Source organism: Protopterus annectens, chromosome 7.part0, assembly GCF_019279795.1.
Source record: "Protopterus annectens isolate FY-2018-M chromosome 7.part0, PAN1.0, whole genome shotgun sequence".
Lineage (NCBI taxonomy): Eukaryota > Metazoa > Chordata > Ceratodontiformes > Protopteridae > Protopterus > Protopterus annectens.
Window position 1 is genome coordinate 961,789,872 of NC_056739.1, and position 15,672 is coordinate 961,805,543.

Sequence of the window (15,672 nt, forward strand, 5' to 3'; positions counted from 1 at the left end):
CGGCTTTTCAGCTCTTCTGCGGATCCCTAGTGATATCTGCATTGCTTACTGTACTTACTCCCTTGTTTCACTTGAAAGAAAGTTACTGTTTGTCGTATTTGCATTTAAGTTACCTGTAACACATTGCATTTAAGTTACCTGGCACTTGCCCACTAAAGCAATTATATAAGTCAGCACTAAAAAATTAAAAGCACTACACCCTCACAAACTCCCCTTGAGTACCTTGTTCCCCATTAGCCTTTTTTTTCAATTATAAAGGAATTCCCAATACTATTCTAGCATGTCCAAAGGTCAGTTGTCAATCTCATCTCCGGTCCAGCTGGTGAATCTGGGAATCTTGAGGCAATGTTACAACTGCCTCATGTACACAGACAACCCTCTCTTCCTCCCAACAAATTCCAACACATGTGAGAGATGCAACCATATAGCCAAACTGGAGGCTAAGCTCCCTCAACTCAGTACTGGCGTAACCAGTCAGGAGGAGAAGGAAACCACACTCACTACAATTCAAGTCTCACATAGACCTACCACGACAGCAAACCAAACACATAAACACACAAAAACATACACGGAGGCTCTAAATAAAAATCTGCCTAAGCAGCAGAGACCTCCAAAGCAGACACCCAAGCAACCGCTACCCCAAAACAAAACACTTACAACACATAGCTCACAAAGCCAGTGTGCCAAACAGTCACAGCCCTTAAGGCTAAACAACACACCTGATACACTTGAAATAGGTGACTCTATCATCAGGCACAGTGACGTCCCACTCACCAGGCTGAACAAGGAGAAGGTCACGGTGAGCTGCCTGTCGGGCGCTAGGATCCGCCACAACACAAGCACTCAGGTCACTCCAAGGCAAGTACAAATATGACTCAGTCATTGTCCATGCTGGTGTGAATGACCTGAGACGTACCTCCCTGGACTACATGAAAAGAGACATAGAGGAGCTCTCTGAGCATGTAGCCCAGGCTGGTATGACCCTGTCCATGAGTAGCATCTTACCCTCACCAAGAATGATGCCATAATATGAAGACAAGATGATCAATTTCAACAATTGGCTTAAGTATTGGTGTCATTCAAAGGGGATCCAATGCCTGTCAGCCTGGGATAACATGCTCGACAAGCCACGATGCTTCGCTAGGGACGGCTTGCACCTGTCACCCCTGGGCTTTCGGATATTGGCAAAGGCTCTTGCTACCCCCATAGTGCCTTTATTTAGGCAAGGCTCAAAAGACAAACACACCTCCATAGGTATCACAAGGGATAAGAAACTAAGAGTAATGCTACTCAATGCCAGAACAAGTCTAAACCTCAAGATGCACGCACTGGAAACTCTCCTTAGCATGGAGAACATAGAGATCTTTGCAGTAACAGAAACCTGGTTCAAGGCTCCCGAGAGCACCCCAGCACTACCAGGTTATACCTCATACCATGCTTTTCGGCCCCAAAACTTGGACCGAACCACAAAAGGAGGGGGAGTATCAATATTCGTCAAAGATACCCACCTCCAGGTTGGTGGCACAGCACAAAGCATCAGGGACTATCCATGTGCAACTAACAGTGGGTAAAACTGCCTTCCAGTTTATAGCCTGCTACAGACCACCCTCCCAAACCCCGGAACTCCACTCGGCCTTCCTGAGAACACTGGAAAATATGAAGGTCTCTCCAAACACCACTATATTGGGTGACTTCAACTACCCAAACATAGACTGGGAGCATTACTCTAGCTCCAACACCCTAACCCAAAGGTTCCTAGAATTTATAAACTCAAATGCTATGGAACAACTTGTTACCACTCCCACAAGAGGGGAAAACATACTGGACCTGATCATCACCAACATGGGGACTCTATGCTCCAGACCAGAAGTTTATCCCTCATTGGTAAGATCAGACCATAAACTAATCTCACTGGATATTCACATCCTGACTCCACCCCCTGCCCTGAAAACCACAGTGAAAAACTTCTCTAATGCAAATTTCACACTCCTCAAAACTGAGGTGAAATCCTTCAAAGCCCCCAGGCCTGTGGAAAATACGGCCCAGACCGCAGAATCCTTTATAAATGCATTCTATGAACACCTTCAGGAATGCATGGATCATGCAATCCCAAATAAAACCAAGACCCAATCCTCCAAAGGCAGACGTCCTGTCTGGTGGACCCCAGCCATAAACAACCTATACAATAGAAGGAGGAAGCTACTACATGATAGAGCAAAATCCCAAAAAGGGAAGGCATCTCTGATCAGTATTAACAAAAAACTACGGGCACTCATAAAATCGTCTAAGGCCAGTTTCGAGAGAAAAATTGCACAGGACACTAAGGATAATCACAAGACTTTCTTTAGTTATGTTAGGAACCTGGGTGGGAATTCCCAGATATGCTCAGAATTAGTCCAAAATGACAAAAAAAACACCGAACCCACAAACATTGCCAACATCCTAGCTGACAGGTTCAGTGCAACCCCCCGCCCCCTCCCCACCAAAAGGGCAAATATCTATCCCAGCAGAGTGCTGCCCCCCTTGACATCTCAGATGCTCAGGTAAGAGCTGCCCTCTCCAAAGCAAAAAACACAGCATCAATGGGACCAGACGGTGTCCCGGGCTGCGTCCTACATGAACTCCAAAAAGAGCTAAACCCAAACATAAAACTACTGTTCAATCTCAGCCTTACTACAGGATATGTACCCAAAGAGTGGCGTACAACAAAAGTGGCCCTTCTCCACAAAGGTGGTGCCTCAACGGATCCTGGAAACTATCGCCCCATAAGCCTGACTAGCTTGGTCTGCAAAGCTATGGAAAGGATCATCATGGACCTCATAAATAAAGATATTGGGGACCTACAGACACTGGATCCTACCCAGTTTGGCTTTGTTAAGGGCAGATCCTGCCTCTTAAACCTGGTTGATTTCTTTGAAACAGTCACTAAGGCCATTGACGAGGCGAAGGTGGTCCACACAGCCTACCTGGACCTCGCAAAAGCCTTCGATTCAATACCGCACTCGGGCATTATAGATAAGCTCACCAGCTTAAATATAAACCCCTATGTCACTAGATGGGTTGCAAACTGGCTCAAGGACAGAACCCACATGGTTAGAATTGCTGGAGCCATGTCAGACTCCAAACCAGTTACAAGTGGCATCCCACAAGGCTCAGTCCTGGGACCTCTCTTGTTCGGTATATATTTTTTGGAGGTACAGGCCAACACGGAAGGACTGTGGCTGACCAAGTTTGCAGATGACTGCAAACTGGGCGCCATAATCGACACTCCAGCCGACACAAGCATCCTCCAAAAGGGCCTCATAGAAACAGACAACTGGTGCCAGAGCCATGGCCTCAAGCTAAACGCCAAAAAGTGTATAGTCATCCCCTTTGGCAAAAACAAAGTGCCCACAAATTACCACATAGGTGGTAATCCATTAAGTACAGAAGAAGTAATTAGGGACCTGGGGACCCAAGTTGATAGCAATCTCTCATTTGACAACCATGTGGCCAAAGTGGTTAGAAAAACATTTTATATAGCCCACCTAATCATGAAGGGATTCGCATCTAGATCAGGGGAGGTCATCGTGCCTCTTTACTCATCCCTCATCAGGCCCATAATTGAGTACAATGCCCCTTTTGGGATGTACCTTACCAGACACCTGCAGCAACTGGAAAGACCCCAAAAGTACCTCACCAAGAGGATCAAAGGGCTCAAACAGATGCCATATGCTGCCCAGTTAAAGAAACTCCAGCTCTACTCAGTGGCATACCGCCTGCTCAGAGGTGATCTGTGCCTGACGTATAAAGCCATGTCCAACCCGGAATTAATGGACATGCTGCACCTCAGAAAATCCAAATCCCATCGAGCTACGCGCTCGAGAGACTTGAACCTCAGCACTGAAATAAATAGGACATGCTGGATGGACAGATTCATAACCCAGAGGCTCCCTTCACTCTGGAATAAAATCCCAGCCCAGGTTAGGCAGAGTCCCTCACTGACTCTCTTCAAGAGGAATCTTGATGAGTAGATGGGAGATCATAGGTTTACCCCAGGTATCACTTCTGTGTCACTGTTAGACAGAGGCACATTATACTAACCTCGAAAAAGGGCATATCAAAATTATTTTAAAATCGGTGGCGAAAGCCAAACACACTCTGGCTAGGCTTATAAATGCCCTAGGACAGATAGCCTAGTATGAACCTATGAACCTATTAGATATCGCAGATTTATGAATACTAAATCTTAGCAGAAAGTAAACTATTTCAGAAGACTGCAGAAAACAATAGGGTGAAAGATAAAACTTTTGACGTGTATATAAATTTGTATACAGACTCATCAAGTTAAAATTTAAGGAAATTACTCCAATAATTCTTTCCAAGTAACAGTACATTTGCATAATATGTCAAAACAAAGGATGTTCTTGTTTTCTACCAGTAAAACCATTACTAACCAAATGGCTTAGGTAAAGATCAAATTTGGGGACATGAGTGAAGATGCTATGGCTAAGGGCACTACATGCCAGCAATAAGGACATGCTTTTGGTTATTAATTAAAATATTGCTCAATGAATCCAACACTTCATCCCAAATCAAGGGTTCACTGTGCTAAGAAGGCACAACCCAAATCTCTCACAGTGTATACAGGCTAGATCCACAAAAAGCAAAGCAACTTAGGTGACACAGACTGTGAGCTGTGCAGATGACACTACTGTTAGCACATTACTCTTCATTTAGAGGTCTACAAATTCTAAACTACAGGAATTGCAACTCACATACTTACTGCAGATAACCACCATAAATTATTCTGCATGTGATACATGGTTTCTGATCTAGGACAATGTCAAAGGTCACCAGAAAGTCTCCCAACAATTTTCAAGCTATCCGCTCTGAACATGTATAGGGCTTTCCTCTCTTCACACTTCTTTCAAGTTAGCCACAATTTGTGTTACATTCAACATAAAAATTGTAAAAAGAAACTCGAGTTCTGACTAATCTTTAGCCAAGAGTATCATTACATTTATTAATGTTTTGTATTTTTAATTTTTAACCTTCTTGCCTGCAGACAGTCAAGCCCTCAGCCTACATCTTGGAGAGGAATAAAGATAAGAAAAAAATCAGACAACATTTACTGTAAGTAGAAGCACAGGCTATGCTGTGGATTTTAGCATGGATAACTTTCATTACAGGTCATTTCAAGCCTGTAAGTATAACTGTCAATGTGGGACAATTGTTCCTATTAGGAGGGTTGAACATGAAGACGTATATAGTTTTGGATATCTGTATTATGTTAATAGGTTAGGGGTGTTTATTTTGAAGGTTTTCATAAAACAAAAAGTCTGCAAGATGTGGCACAGGTTCAAATGGATGTAACAAGAAACAACTGTATAAAAGATCAACCTGACAAACATTAGTGTATACATGTAATACAAAAGTTGAAACTAGACATTAAAAAAAATCTGTTGTATATAACAGGTGGAAATAACTTATCACAATGACAACACTTTCCATATTATCTTTGAATGTGAATGGTCTCACAGGTACATACAAATAAGAAAGAGTAGTGAACCACATTAAAAATACAGAGCTCAAATAGTTATGCTATAGGAGACATGTTTAGAAAGAAATGAGCTTGTGAATTTGCTAAAGTTTCAGAATGGTTATTCAACAGAATATCTGCGACAAATGAAATGGTAGCACTTATATTAACTGCTAGAGGAGCTCCAATAGTGACAGAACAGGAAAAAAAAAGATAATAGTAATAGATTTGCAGTAGTAAGGGCTACTGGCAAGGAAGTAGATGTTCAGCTACATGACTAGTGCAAAAGCAGAGATCATATATTTATATTCCACCTAAAACTGCAACAATAAAGGTTAAGATGATTCCAGGAGAAATAATCAGCTTTCAGCAGGAATATTACTTATAGATGGGAACAGGAATTTTATTTGCAACAGTAAGGATGTATCTGGGGGACCTATAGGGGAAAATAGAACAAACGAGGATAGAGTATTGAAGAAATATATGCAAATATTTGGTATGGAAGATGTGAATGCAGTAGTAGGAGCTCAGAGAATTTAGATAATATTCAGCAAGGTACAAAAACTGGGCTAGGCTAGACAGACATTTTATTTCACCTGAAAGGTTTGTTATGCATCCATAACTATTTCATATTATATGTCAATAATAACTAAAATAAAAATGTAGTGTAATGAAATAAAAATGAGACACTGGTGCTTCCCCACCTACTTGATAAATAGAGAGGAATTTAAGGAATGGGTAGTAGAAATTATTCAGCAGTTATTAGAGAAGACAGAAACTTCTTCAAAAAATATAGCTAGGGAATGGAATAAATGAAAGTGGAATTTAAAAATAGGGTAGAATTAACACAAAATAGTTATGGTTAAGAAGCAACAATAATTATTTAGAGTGGCTGTCAAAGGTTAAAGTACTGCAGAATACGGGGGATCTCACAGAACAAGGAGAGGCGCAACTGCAGAGTGCTAAACAAAAAATAAGGGAGTATCTGGACAATATGCATGAGCTTAGAAAGACTGCTGTTAAGCAACTGTATTTTGATAACATCTCCACAGCACAAAAACTTTTAGCACAACAGCTCTGACAACAGAATGTAGAAAGGATTTTTGGCAATCTTAGGAAGCCTATAACAAGGAAAATCACCAGAGATCCTGTAGAGGTATTAGAAATATTTTGGAAATTTTGAGAAAATCTATATAACACCAGAGAAATTCGGAAATAAAAAAAAGTTCAAATGGAAAGATTTACAGAATAAATATGCCAAGGTTAACAGTTAGGATACAAGGAAATGAAATAAAATGGTGATGCATGACCAATCTACAGGAATGTCTCCAGGAAGAGATGGTATTCCTGTGAAAGTCTGGAAGCTAGCAGGGAAGAAAATGATAAAGATCTGGAAGGTTTTGTTGGATGGTATTTTAATAGTAGAAGCACCAACATCCTGGAAGAAAGCGATGGTAACACTAACACCTAAAGATAGTAAAGACCCATCAGATCCAGCTTCATATAGGCCCATTTTGATTCTAAACTATGATTATAAAGTGTTTATGTCTATAATGGCTAAAAGAAAGGCAAAGGTGATGACAACATTGATAGATATGGAGCAATTTTGTTTTGTGGAGATCAGGCAAATATTTGACAACATTAACAGAATAATCCACTGGAAAGCAGAATGTAAGAAAATACCACTGCTGTTGGTGAGTCTTGATGTAGAGAAAGCATTTGATAGAGTAAGCTGGCATTTTATGAGTCGGGCAATGGAAGCATTTGCATTCCTTGTTAAAATTACAACGTTGATTAGGAGGACATATGAGGGACCGGATATGAAAATATAAGTGTGTGGGGGGGGGGCAAGTTCTTTTGGAGCATAGGAACCAGACAGGGGCATCCTATTTCCTCTTTACTATTTGAGTTCTATTTAGAACCATTGGCAAAAAAAAAAAAAAAACGGACTCAGAAATTCAAGGATATACCTGGTATGGTAATCATTTGCAAATGATATTATTTTGTACCTGATAAAACTAGAGAATGTCATTTCAGTGTTGTGGAACATTCTGAGACACTTTCAACTCTTTTAGGGAAAAAAAGTAATGAATACAAAACAAAATCAATAGCTGTAAATTATGTACCCACATACAGTTTGGTTCAGCAATACCCATATTTATGGGGACATGATAAAATTAAGTACTTAAGAGTAGGGATTTAAAAGGATTCTATTATGACAGCTAAATATATGTGGGAAGAAACTAAACAAAAGATAATATAAAAACCTGAGAAACTGGAAGCTCTGTTTTATGGATATGCATAGGAAGTTAAAAGCAGTGAAAATGTCTTTGTCCCTTTAGTTTTCTACATGTCAGGCATATTTTTTATCAGCCATAGGAGAAGTTGTGAATAGCAATTAATAAAGAGTTGAAAGACTCTATCTGGGAGGGGAAGAGGGCAAGACTCAGGTGGGATAAGCTGATCTTTCCAAAATAACAAGGTGATTTGGGATTTGATTTCCTAATCTGAAGGGGTATTTCAGAGCTAGACAGGTAAGGCCCCTATACATAGCCCAAGCAGAAAGTTATTAATCTAAGTGTTAAGGGATAATGATGATGAAATGGGGGAATCTCAGGAAATAAGAAGAGACTGGGATATTGGATACAGATCTTTAAGAAGGATAACAATAACCATATAGAATTATATTGAAAATGTAGTGGAAAGTATTCCAAGAACTAAGCCAATACAGGAATGGAGAAAGGAGATTCTGCAATAGGGATGACTGCAATTAGAGGTACAGATAACAGGCAAGAGGGGGCTAGAATTTATAGGAGATACTGACAAAAAAACAAAGGTACTGGGAGCAAATAATTACAGAGGGAAATGTAATCATATGGGAAGAGGCCAAGAATTAATTTGGATTGCAGGCTAGAGATTGCCTTGCCTCTTAATGATTGATAACAGAGTACAGGGAAATGGAAAGGAATAGGGAGGTCCTAAGTGAAAGACCAGCGCTGGTAGAGTTTGTAGTAGAACCTAGAACAGAAACTGCTCTTAAAAAAGGGACAATTAGTAGGCATATAAAATATTGCAAAATAATATAGGAATCAATCAGAGGAGATCAGAAAGGATTGGGAGGAGAGACTGGATATGCAATTCACAAAGCAAAAACAGGAGGATATATGCATGGCTCCCAAATATGCAACAGGTCTAGAAGATTTAGGGTGTTTGCATAGATATTTTTATACCCCAAGCAAACTGCAAAGAATTTTTTCCTCGGGTAGACTGCAAATGTTGGGGAAGAAATGGATAAATTAGAACATATTTTTTGTGAGTGTAATGAGCTGCCAGACTTTTTAAAAATTCCCCGCAGACTACTCTGTCAGATATTCTCGGTAAGCAAATTGGTGTAACTACAGAAATGATTTTTAGAGCTGTGATACAGAATCTAAATTGCCTGCACATGGTAAGACCTTGCTGAGTTTAGTTCTTGTGGCTGCCAAAAAGGCAATTACAAGAAAATGGAAATCAAAGTCTAAATCGACCATGCTAGAAATAGTGTATGTAGTAACAGACATAAAAGAACTGTGGAATCTTTAGAAAAAGATACACGCAAATTACATAGAATAAAATGGAAAATGAAGGAACGATACATGCAGAATAATGTTCTGGAGTAGGAATGATGTTTAAGGGACGGCAGTAATTGAATGAGCCATGTAATGTTTGACAATGACTATACAGAAGATTGCAAGTGATGTATAATGTTTGCAACAGAAAATACTTCAGTAAAGTTTGTTTCAATTTATATAAATGCATGATTGCTTATGTCATAAGTGATAATTCAATAAAGATGATTCTTGTTTCTATAAAAAAAAATAAAATAAAAAAAAATACATGCTATCGATCCTCCCAGGTTTGGCAAGCCACAATCATCCTCCCCAGCTAACCCCTTTACAGCCTGGTCAATTAATCCAACTCATGCCACATGTGCAACAGAAAAGGCTTCATCTCACTGCACCAATATGCTGGACAGTCACATTCCATTTCTAAGAGGTCAGTAGTTCTACCTGCAGTTTATTTGGTTATGTGGTAACTTAGTAACTGATGTTTGTGGATCTCCAAGACTGCCTTAGACTAAAATATCCCTGTAACAGCTCTGAATCTACAGCAGGGAACAATGTTCTGGCATGTCAGACAGTGGACCATGGTGACCACCACTACTGTAACTACTGTGTAAGCCACTTGAAGCTGAACTTCTCACCCAACAAAAGCATTCACTATACAACTCTATGGGCTGATAAGATGTTCACACACACTTGTAGTGGGCTATATGATACTGACTCCTAGCTATAGCTTTGGCTATATACAAAATTTCCTTCACCACCAGGCATCTGAAGGAGCTATACAGTCTACTAGACAGAGCATTTAGAAAGTACAGTTGTGTACATTTACCATAAATGTAGATGTTCGAGTGCAATCACTGTTGCAGTCATTACATTTGGGTTATCTGCCTGCAGGTAGCCCTCAGCTGGACTGAATATTAAAGTCTTGGACTCCTGTATCGGATGCTGTCTCTTCTTCCATGATGTCAGGTCATTAGGGGTGTAAAACATGCAGCAGACGCCATTACATCAGTTTTTCTTGCCCCAGATGTCAGGTGCCTCCATAATGGAAAGCAATTATATGTTAGGTTACACCTCAAACAAAAAGCAAATACACCAAAAAGCTGAAATACACTAAACAAGAAGAAAAGTATAGCCAAGAGAAGTCAGGGGGCTGGAGGGAGGGTAACCAGGACTGCAACAGTGAATACACTTGAACATCTACATTTATGGTAAGTGTACACAACTGTACTATGTTCTTCGTGTTTCATTGTTGCAGTTATTACATTTGGGTTGATTCCCAAAGCTAAGGAAGGGAGGAGGAAGTTAGAGAGCAATAGGACCAGCTAGTAAGCCCTGCAAAACTGCAGTGGAAAAATCAGCTCTGGATTTAGAAAAAATAGGCATGCGGTAATGCTTGGTGAAGGTATGTACAGAGCTCCAGGTAGCAGCTTCTGGGATGTCCCTGGTAGGGACACCCCTAAGAAAGGCTGTAGAGGTAGATGCAGCCCTGGTTGAATTTGATCTTATCCTCTGTGGGGTAGGTTTTCCATGGTGCTCATAGCAGAAATGAATGCAATGGGCTATCCACTTAGAAATGGTTTGCTTTGAAGTGGCCCTCCCCTCTGCCCCTGCAGCAAAGCCAACTAGCAGTGTTCAGATTTTCTGAGAGGCTTAGTGCTGTCCAAATAAAATCTAAGTTGTCTGTGCATGTCCAAAGAGTGCAGTATTCGTTCTCCCTTGTTTTGTGGATTTGAGAAAAAAGTAGACAAATGAATGGACTGATTAAGGGCCACACTAGACACCACCTTGGGCATAAAGGAAGGATTGGTCCTGAGGGACACCCTGTCTAGATGGAAGATGATGAAGGGCTCCACTGCCATGAGGGTCTGTAATTCAAACACCCTTCTTGCTGAAGTGATGGCTAGAAGGAAGGCTGTTTTCCAATAAAGGAATTTCAACTCTGCAGTTGCAGCTGGTTCAAAAGGAAGCAGAGTGAGCTTTCCCAGTACAAAGTTAAGGGTCCCAGGCTGGAGTAGGGGCTCTCCTGGGAGGTCTTACATTTTTGGCCCTTCTGAGGAATTGCTTTAGCAGGGGGTGAGAGAAGAGGAGTGGTTCGTTATTATAATGTGCTGAAATGGCAGAGGCATGAATTTTAATTGACGAGAAGGAGAGGCCCTTGTGGAGCATCTCTGTTAAGTACTGAAGAATATGCAGTAAGCTGGGCACCGTTGTGCCCATCCCCTGAGCCTGGCTCCAGGAACACTATATTTTCCACTTTTCAGCATAGGATTTTCTAGTACTAGGCCTCCTTGCCTCCAGAATGGCATCTAGCACCTGCTTACTGAGGGATGCTATTGGAGAGCTCAAGGAATTAGCCAGGCTGCAAGATTCAAAGTTTGAAGCTGAGGGTGCAGAATCTGGCCCTCCTGCTGGGACAGCAGGGAAGGGATCTGAGGCAGGTGCCGTGGTTCCAGCAGTGACACATTGCGCAAGAGGGGGTACCAGTGCTGGCGTGGCCAGTCTGGTGCAATCAGTATTGTTCTTGGTTTGTTCTGCTTGATCTTTAGCAAAACTTTCGAGAGGAGCGGCAGAAGGGGAAAGGCATAAACTGAGAGGCTTTCCCAGGTAAAGGACAGGGCATCCACTTTCCAAGCTAGACTGTGGGAAATCCTTGTGCAGAATTTGTCCAATTGGTAGTTCTGAGGGGAGGCATTTGTTTCTCAAAAGGTTGAATATCTTTGGTTCCAGTTTCCACTCATGTGGGTCCATGAGATTTCTGCTTAGGTCATCTGCCAGTGATTTTAGCTTACCTGGCAGGAATTGAGCTTGTAGGTAAACTTGGTAGCACAAGGCTGTGTTCCACAGAGCCATGGCTAGTCTGCAGAGAGGGTACGAGTGGGTTCCCCACTGCTTGTTTATGTACCACATAACAGTGGTATTGTCTGTCTTTACCTATAATTGTCCTGGAAGAATGTAGTCCTTGAATGCTGTCAGGGAATTCTGTACAGCTAAAATTTCTTTTTGGTTGATATGCAGATGCATTTGACTCGGGTGCCATTTGCCCTGAATGCACCGCCCTGCCAAGTGAGCCCCCCATGCATAGTTTGATGCATCTGTTGTTAGAGTTTGGGTGGCAGGGCGTAGAGTAAAAGGGAACCCCTTGTTGTGGTAGCAGGCCTCTGCCCACCAAAGGAGCTCTGTCTTTATACAAGGCATGATAGGAATCATTGATTCCAAGTCCACCGAATGTTGACACCATAGGCTTTTTAGATACCATTGTAGTTTCCTCATATGCAGTCTTGCATATGGAATTAGTAGAACGCAAGAGGCCATGAACCCCAGGGCTTGCAGGATTTTCCTTGCAGATAGCTGGGTCTTTGGGGCCAGTAGTCTAAAGTAGGCTGTCAAATAAACTTGTTTCTCTGGCGTGAGGTAAGCCATCTGGGAAGTTGTGTTCAAGCTTGCTCCCAGGAATACAATTTGTTGGCTGGGTACTAGATGAGATTTCCTTTTGTTTATGGTGTGCCCCAGCGAGTTTAGAAGTTTCTTTACAAATGCCAGATGTTTTAATAGCACGTCCTGGCTTTCTGCCTGAATCAGACAATCGTCCACGTATGGGTACATTTGAATATTTCTCTGCCTGCAAAATGCAATGACTGGAGCTAGACACTTTGTGAATACTCTGGGTGCAGTAGATAAGCCTAAGGGAAGTACAGAGAACTGATAGTGCATGGAGCCTGCTCTGAAGCATAGGTATTTTCTGCAAGATTCCCTTATTGGAATGTGCAGGTAAGCTTCCTTTAAGTCCAAGGTTGCCAACAAGACATCTTTGCCTAGCATAGGAAGCAGCTGTTGAAGTGCTAGCATTTTGAATTTTGGGATTACCAAAAAGGTGTTTAGAATAGAGAGGTCCAGGATAGGACGCCAGGAGCTGTCTTTTCTGGGTACCAGGAAAAGTCTTGAGTAAAAACCTTGTCCTCTTTCTTCTGCTGGGACAGGCTGAATAGCGCTGATACTTAGAAGGGAGAAAACATGCTATTGAGCCTCTGCCCACTGATTTGGGGGTAGGTCTGGCCAACCATTTGTGGTTGGTAAGGTGTGGAAGTGGAATCCGTATCCTTGGAAGACTACATTTAAAACCCATTTGTCCTGGGTAATGACTTCCCAGTTTTTTGCATGCAGGGCGATCTTTCCCCCTAAGGGAGCAGGCAGTTGAGCAGGGCTTGGAAGGGTTAAGGTTAAGTCATTGTGACATTTTTGCATGGGGGGGGGGTCTTACTACATCCAGCTTTAGAAGTGGGAACCCCCCACTGCTTAGGCCTGTTTGTACCTTCAGACTGTAACCTAGGTGGTCTGCTGTTCCTGGGTTTGGGCTGAGAAGGTCTGGAAGAGACGGGAAAGGACCAATTCTTAGCAGGCCAATGCCTACTAAATCTGGGAGGCTGTACTTGTAGGAAATCTTTAACAGTTTGCATAGATTTAGCTTTTTCCTCTACCTTTTTAAACACTTCTTCTGCTTTGTTGCCAAACAGGCGGTCTTGGTTTAAGGGAGCATCTAGTAATTTAGCTTTAACATGATCTGGCAAATTTGCTCCTTAAGCCAAGCATGCCTTTTAAGTACAGACCTAGTGACAGCAGCCCTGCAAGATGCTTCTAAAGAGTCAAAACCACATTGCAAAGTATGTTTACCAACTTGTTCAGCAGAATGCATTAAATCTTGTAATTCTTTATGTTCAGCACAGTTAGGAAATAACATCATTTTCTGTTTAAGAAGACCCATTATATGTTGTTGATACTTTAACATATGAAACTGGCAGTTTAAGGCCCTAATGGCCAAAGTAGCAGAAGTGTATCATCTGTCCAAGGCCCTGGAATCTCTATCAGAGGGTGTAGGATTTTTAGCAGTAGTAGCCTTAATGCCTTTTGGTCCTTGGGAAATGGTCTCTGGATCCGCAGTAGGATTTTTGAAGAGAAACTTGTGAGAGTCAGGTACTCTGTAATACCTGTCAGGCTTTCTGGGAGCTGGAGGTAAAGAGTCTGGGCCAGGTTAGATTCCAAGAAGGCATCATCTACAATGTCCAGAACAGGAGGGATAGCTAAAGGTCTGTGTTGAGGGAGGAATAAGAATTCCCTAAGCCTCTTTTGGGAGTCAGAGAAATCCTGGCTTTCCCAGCAGAAATGCTCCCTAAGAGAGTGCAAGGTTTCACCAAAAGAAAAATCTTCTGGAGGGGAAGCAGAGGGAATGGGATCCTCTGCATCAAAATCCTCATACATAGATAAGGGCAAATCCTGGTAATCAGAAGAAACAGAAATTTCAGAATCCTGATTAGAAGAATCAGAAGGAAAATCAGTTCAAGGTCTCTTAGAGGGGGAAGGCTGACTTCCCCTAATTAAAGTAATAAGGACTTCAGCCATTCTTATCATTTGTTTTTTACGCATATGGGCCTGACCATGTAGTTTGGATGCTGGTTTTCTAGGCGTGGGTCGAGTTTTAGGCCTTGAAGAAGAAGATGGCGTTGGTTTGAAATGCAAGTCTGTAGGCCTGAATACACTTCAGAAACCGGTGCCTGCATCCAAGGTAGAGACATCCGCAGGTTCCATAGTCAAAGAAGCATCTCGCGGCACACTGGACTCCGAAAGCAGAGGCCGGCGAATCTGAAGTAGTGGGTGCGAAAGCACCTCACTGAGTACCGGTGAACTGGCGACTAGCTTAACGGAAGCGTCGTTGGCAGTTTTGGACCTATGCGGTCTGTCTCTGTATTTATCTTTACGTTTTTCTAGAATATCGGTAGTTGGATGGCTTACCGAAGCCATTTCTGGATAGTTACACCGAGTACCAAAATAACTTGCTGCAAAAATAGCCCGATAATGAATAGTTTGGGGGTTGAATAAGGCACAAAACCGACAGTGAGGAACGTCGTGGTCTGGGCCTAAGCAAGGAATGCAGTTCGAATGAAAATCTTTATGACGTATTTGGTTTTCACGGGTAATAAAATTGTTAACCTTTACTGACATTGGTTAAGAGCAAGAAAAAGGATCCCCAACAGGGTACTTAGCTTTTTTTGAAGACTTTGGTTCTGAAACTCAAAAACAAAAAATTCAGGAGTTGACCGGCCGGCACTTGCAAACTACTTCTGCTTTGGGCACCGCGCAGCAAGAAAGACTGATGTAATGGCATCGGCTGCATGTTTTATACCCCTGACGTCATGGAAGAAGAGACAGCATTCGACGCAGGAATCCAAGACTTTGATATTCAGGGAGGCTGAGGGCTACCTGCAGGCAGATAACCCAAATGTAATGACTGCAACAGTGAAACACGAAGAGCATCTGGACAGTCTACCATCAAACTCTAATTGTATTTAAAATACATGTATATTTATCTGTACAACCTGTGCTAACTTTCATTGCATTCAAAATACCAATCTGTATGTACTGTTATTAGCTTATAACTACTGTCTTTTTATTGAGACATTGTATGCTATCTTTCATAATGTTTGGACTGCTAATATTACTTTTATTTCATGCCTGAATTATCAAACACAGGTTATGGTTAAAAAGGGTCAA

General features: G+C 41.8%; 1 protein-coding gene across 4 annotated transcripts in view; it reads right to left on the reverse strand.

Moving 5' to 3' along the window:
- LOC122806803 (protein SSUH2 homolog) overlaps positions 1-15,672 on the reverse strand; it is a 621,468-nt gene that overhangs the window by 74,089 nt on the left and 531,707 nt on the right. The gene's annotated exons all lie outside the window — the stretch shown is intronic.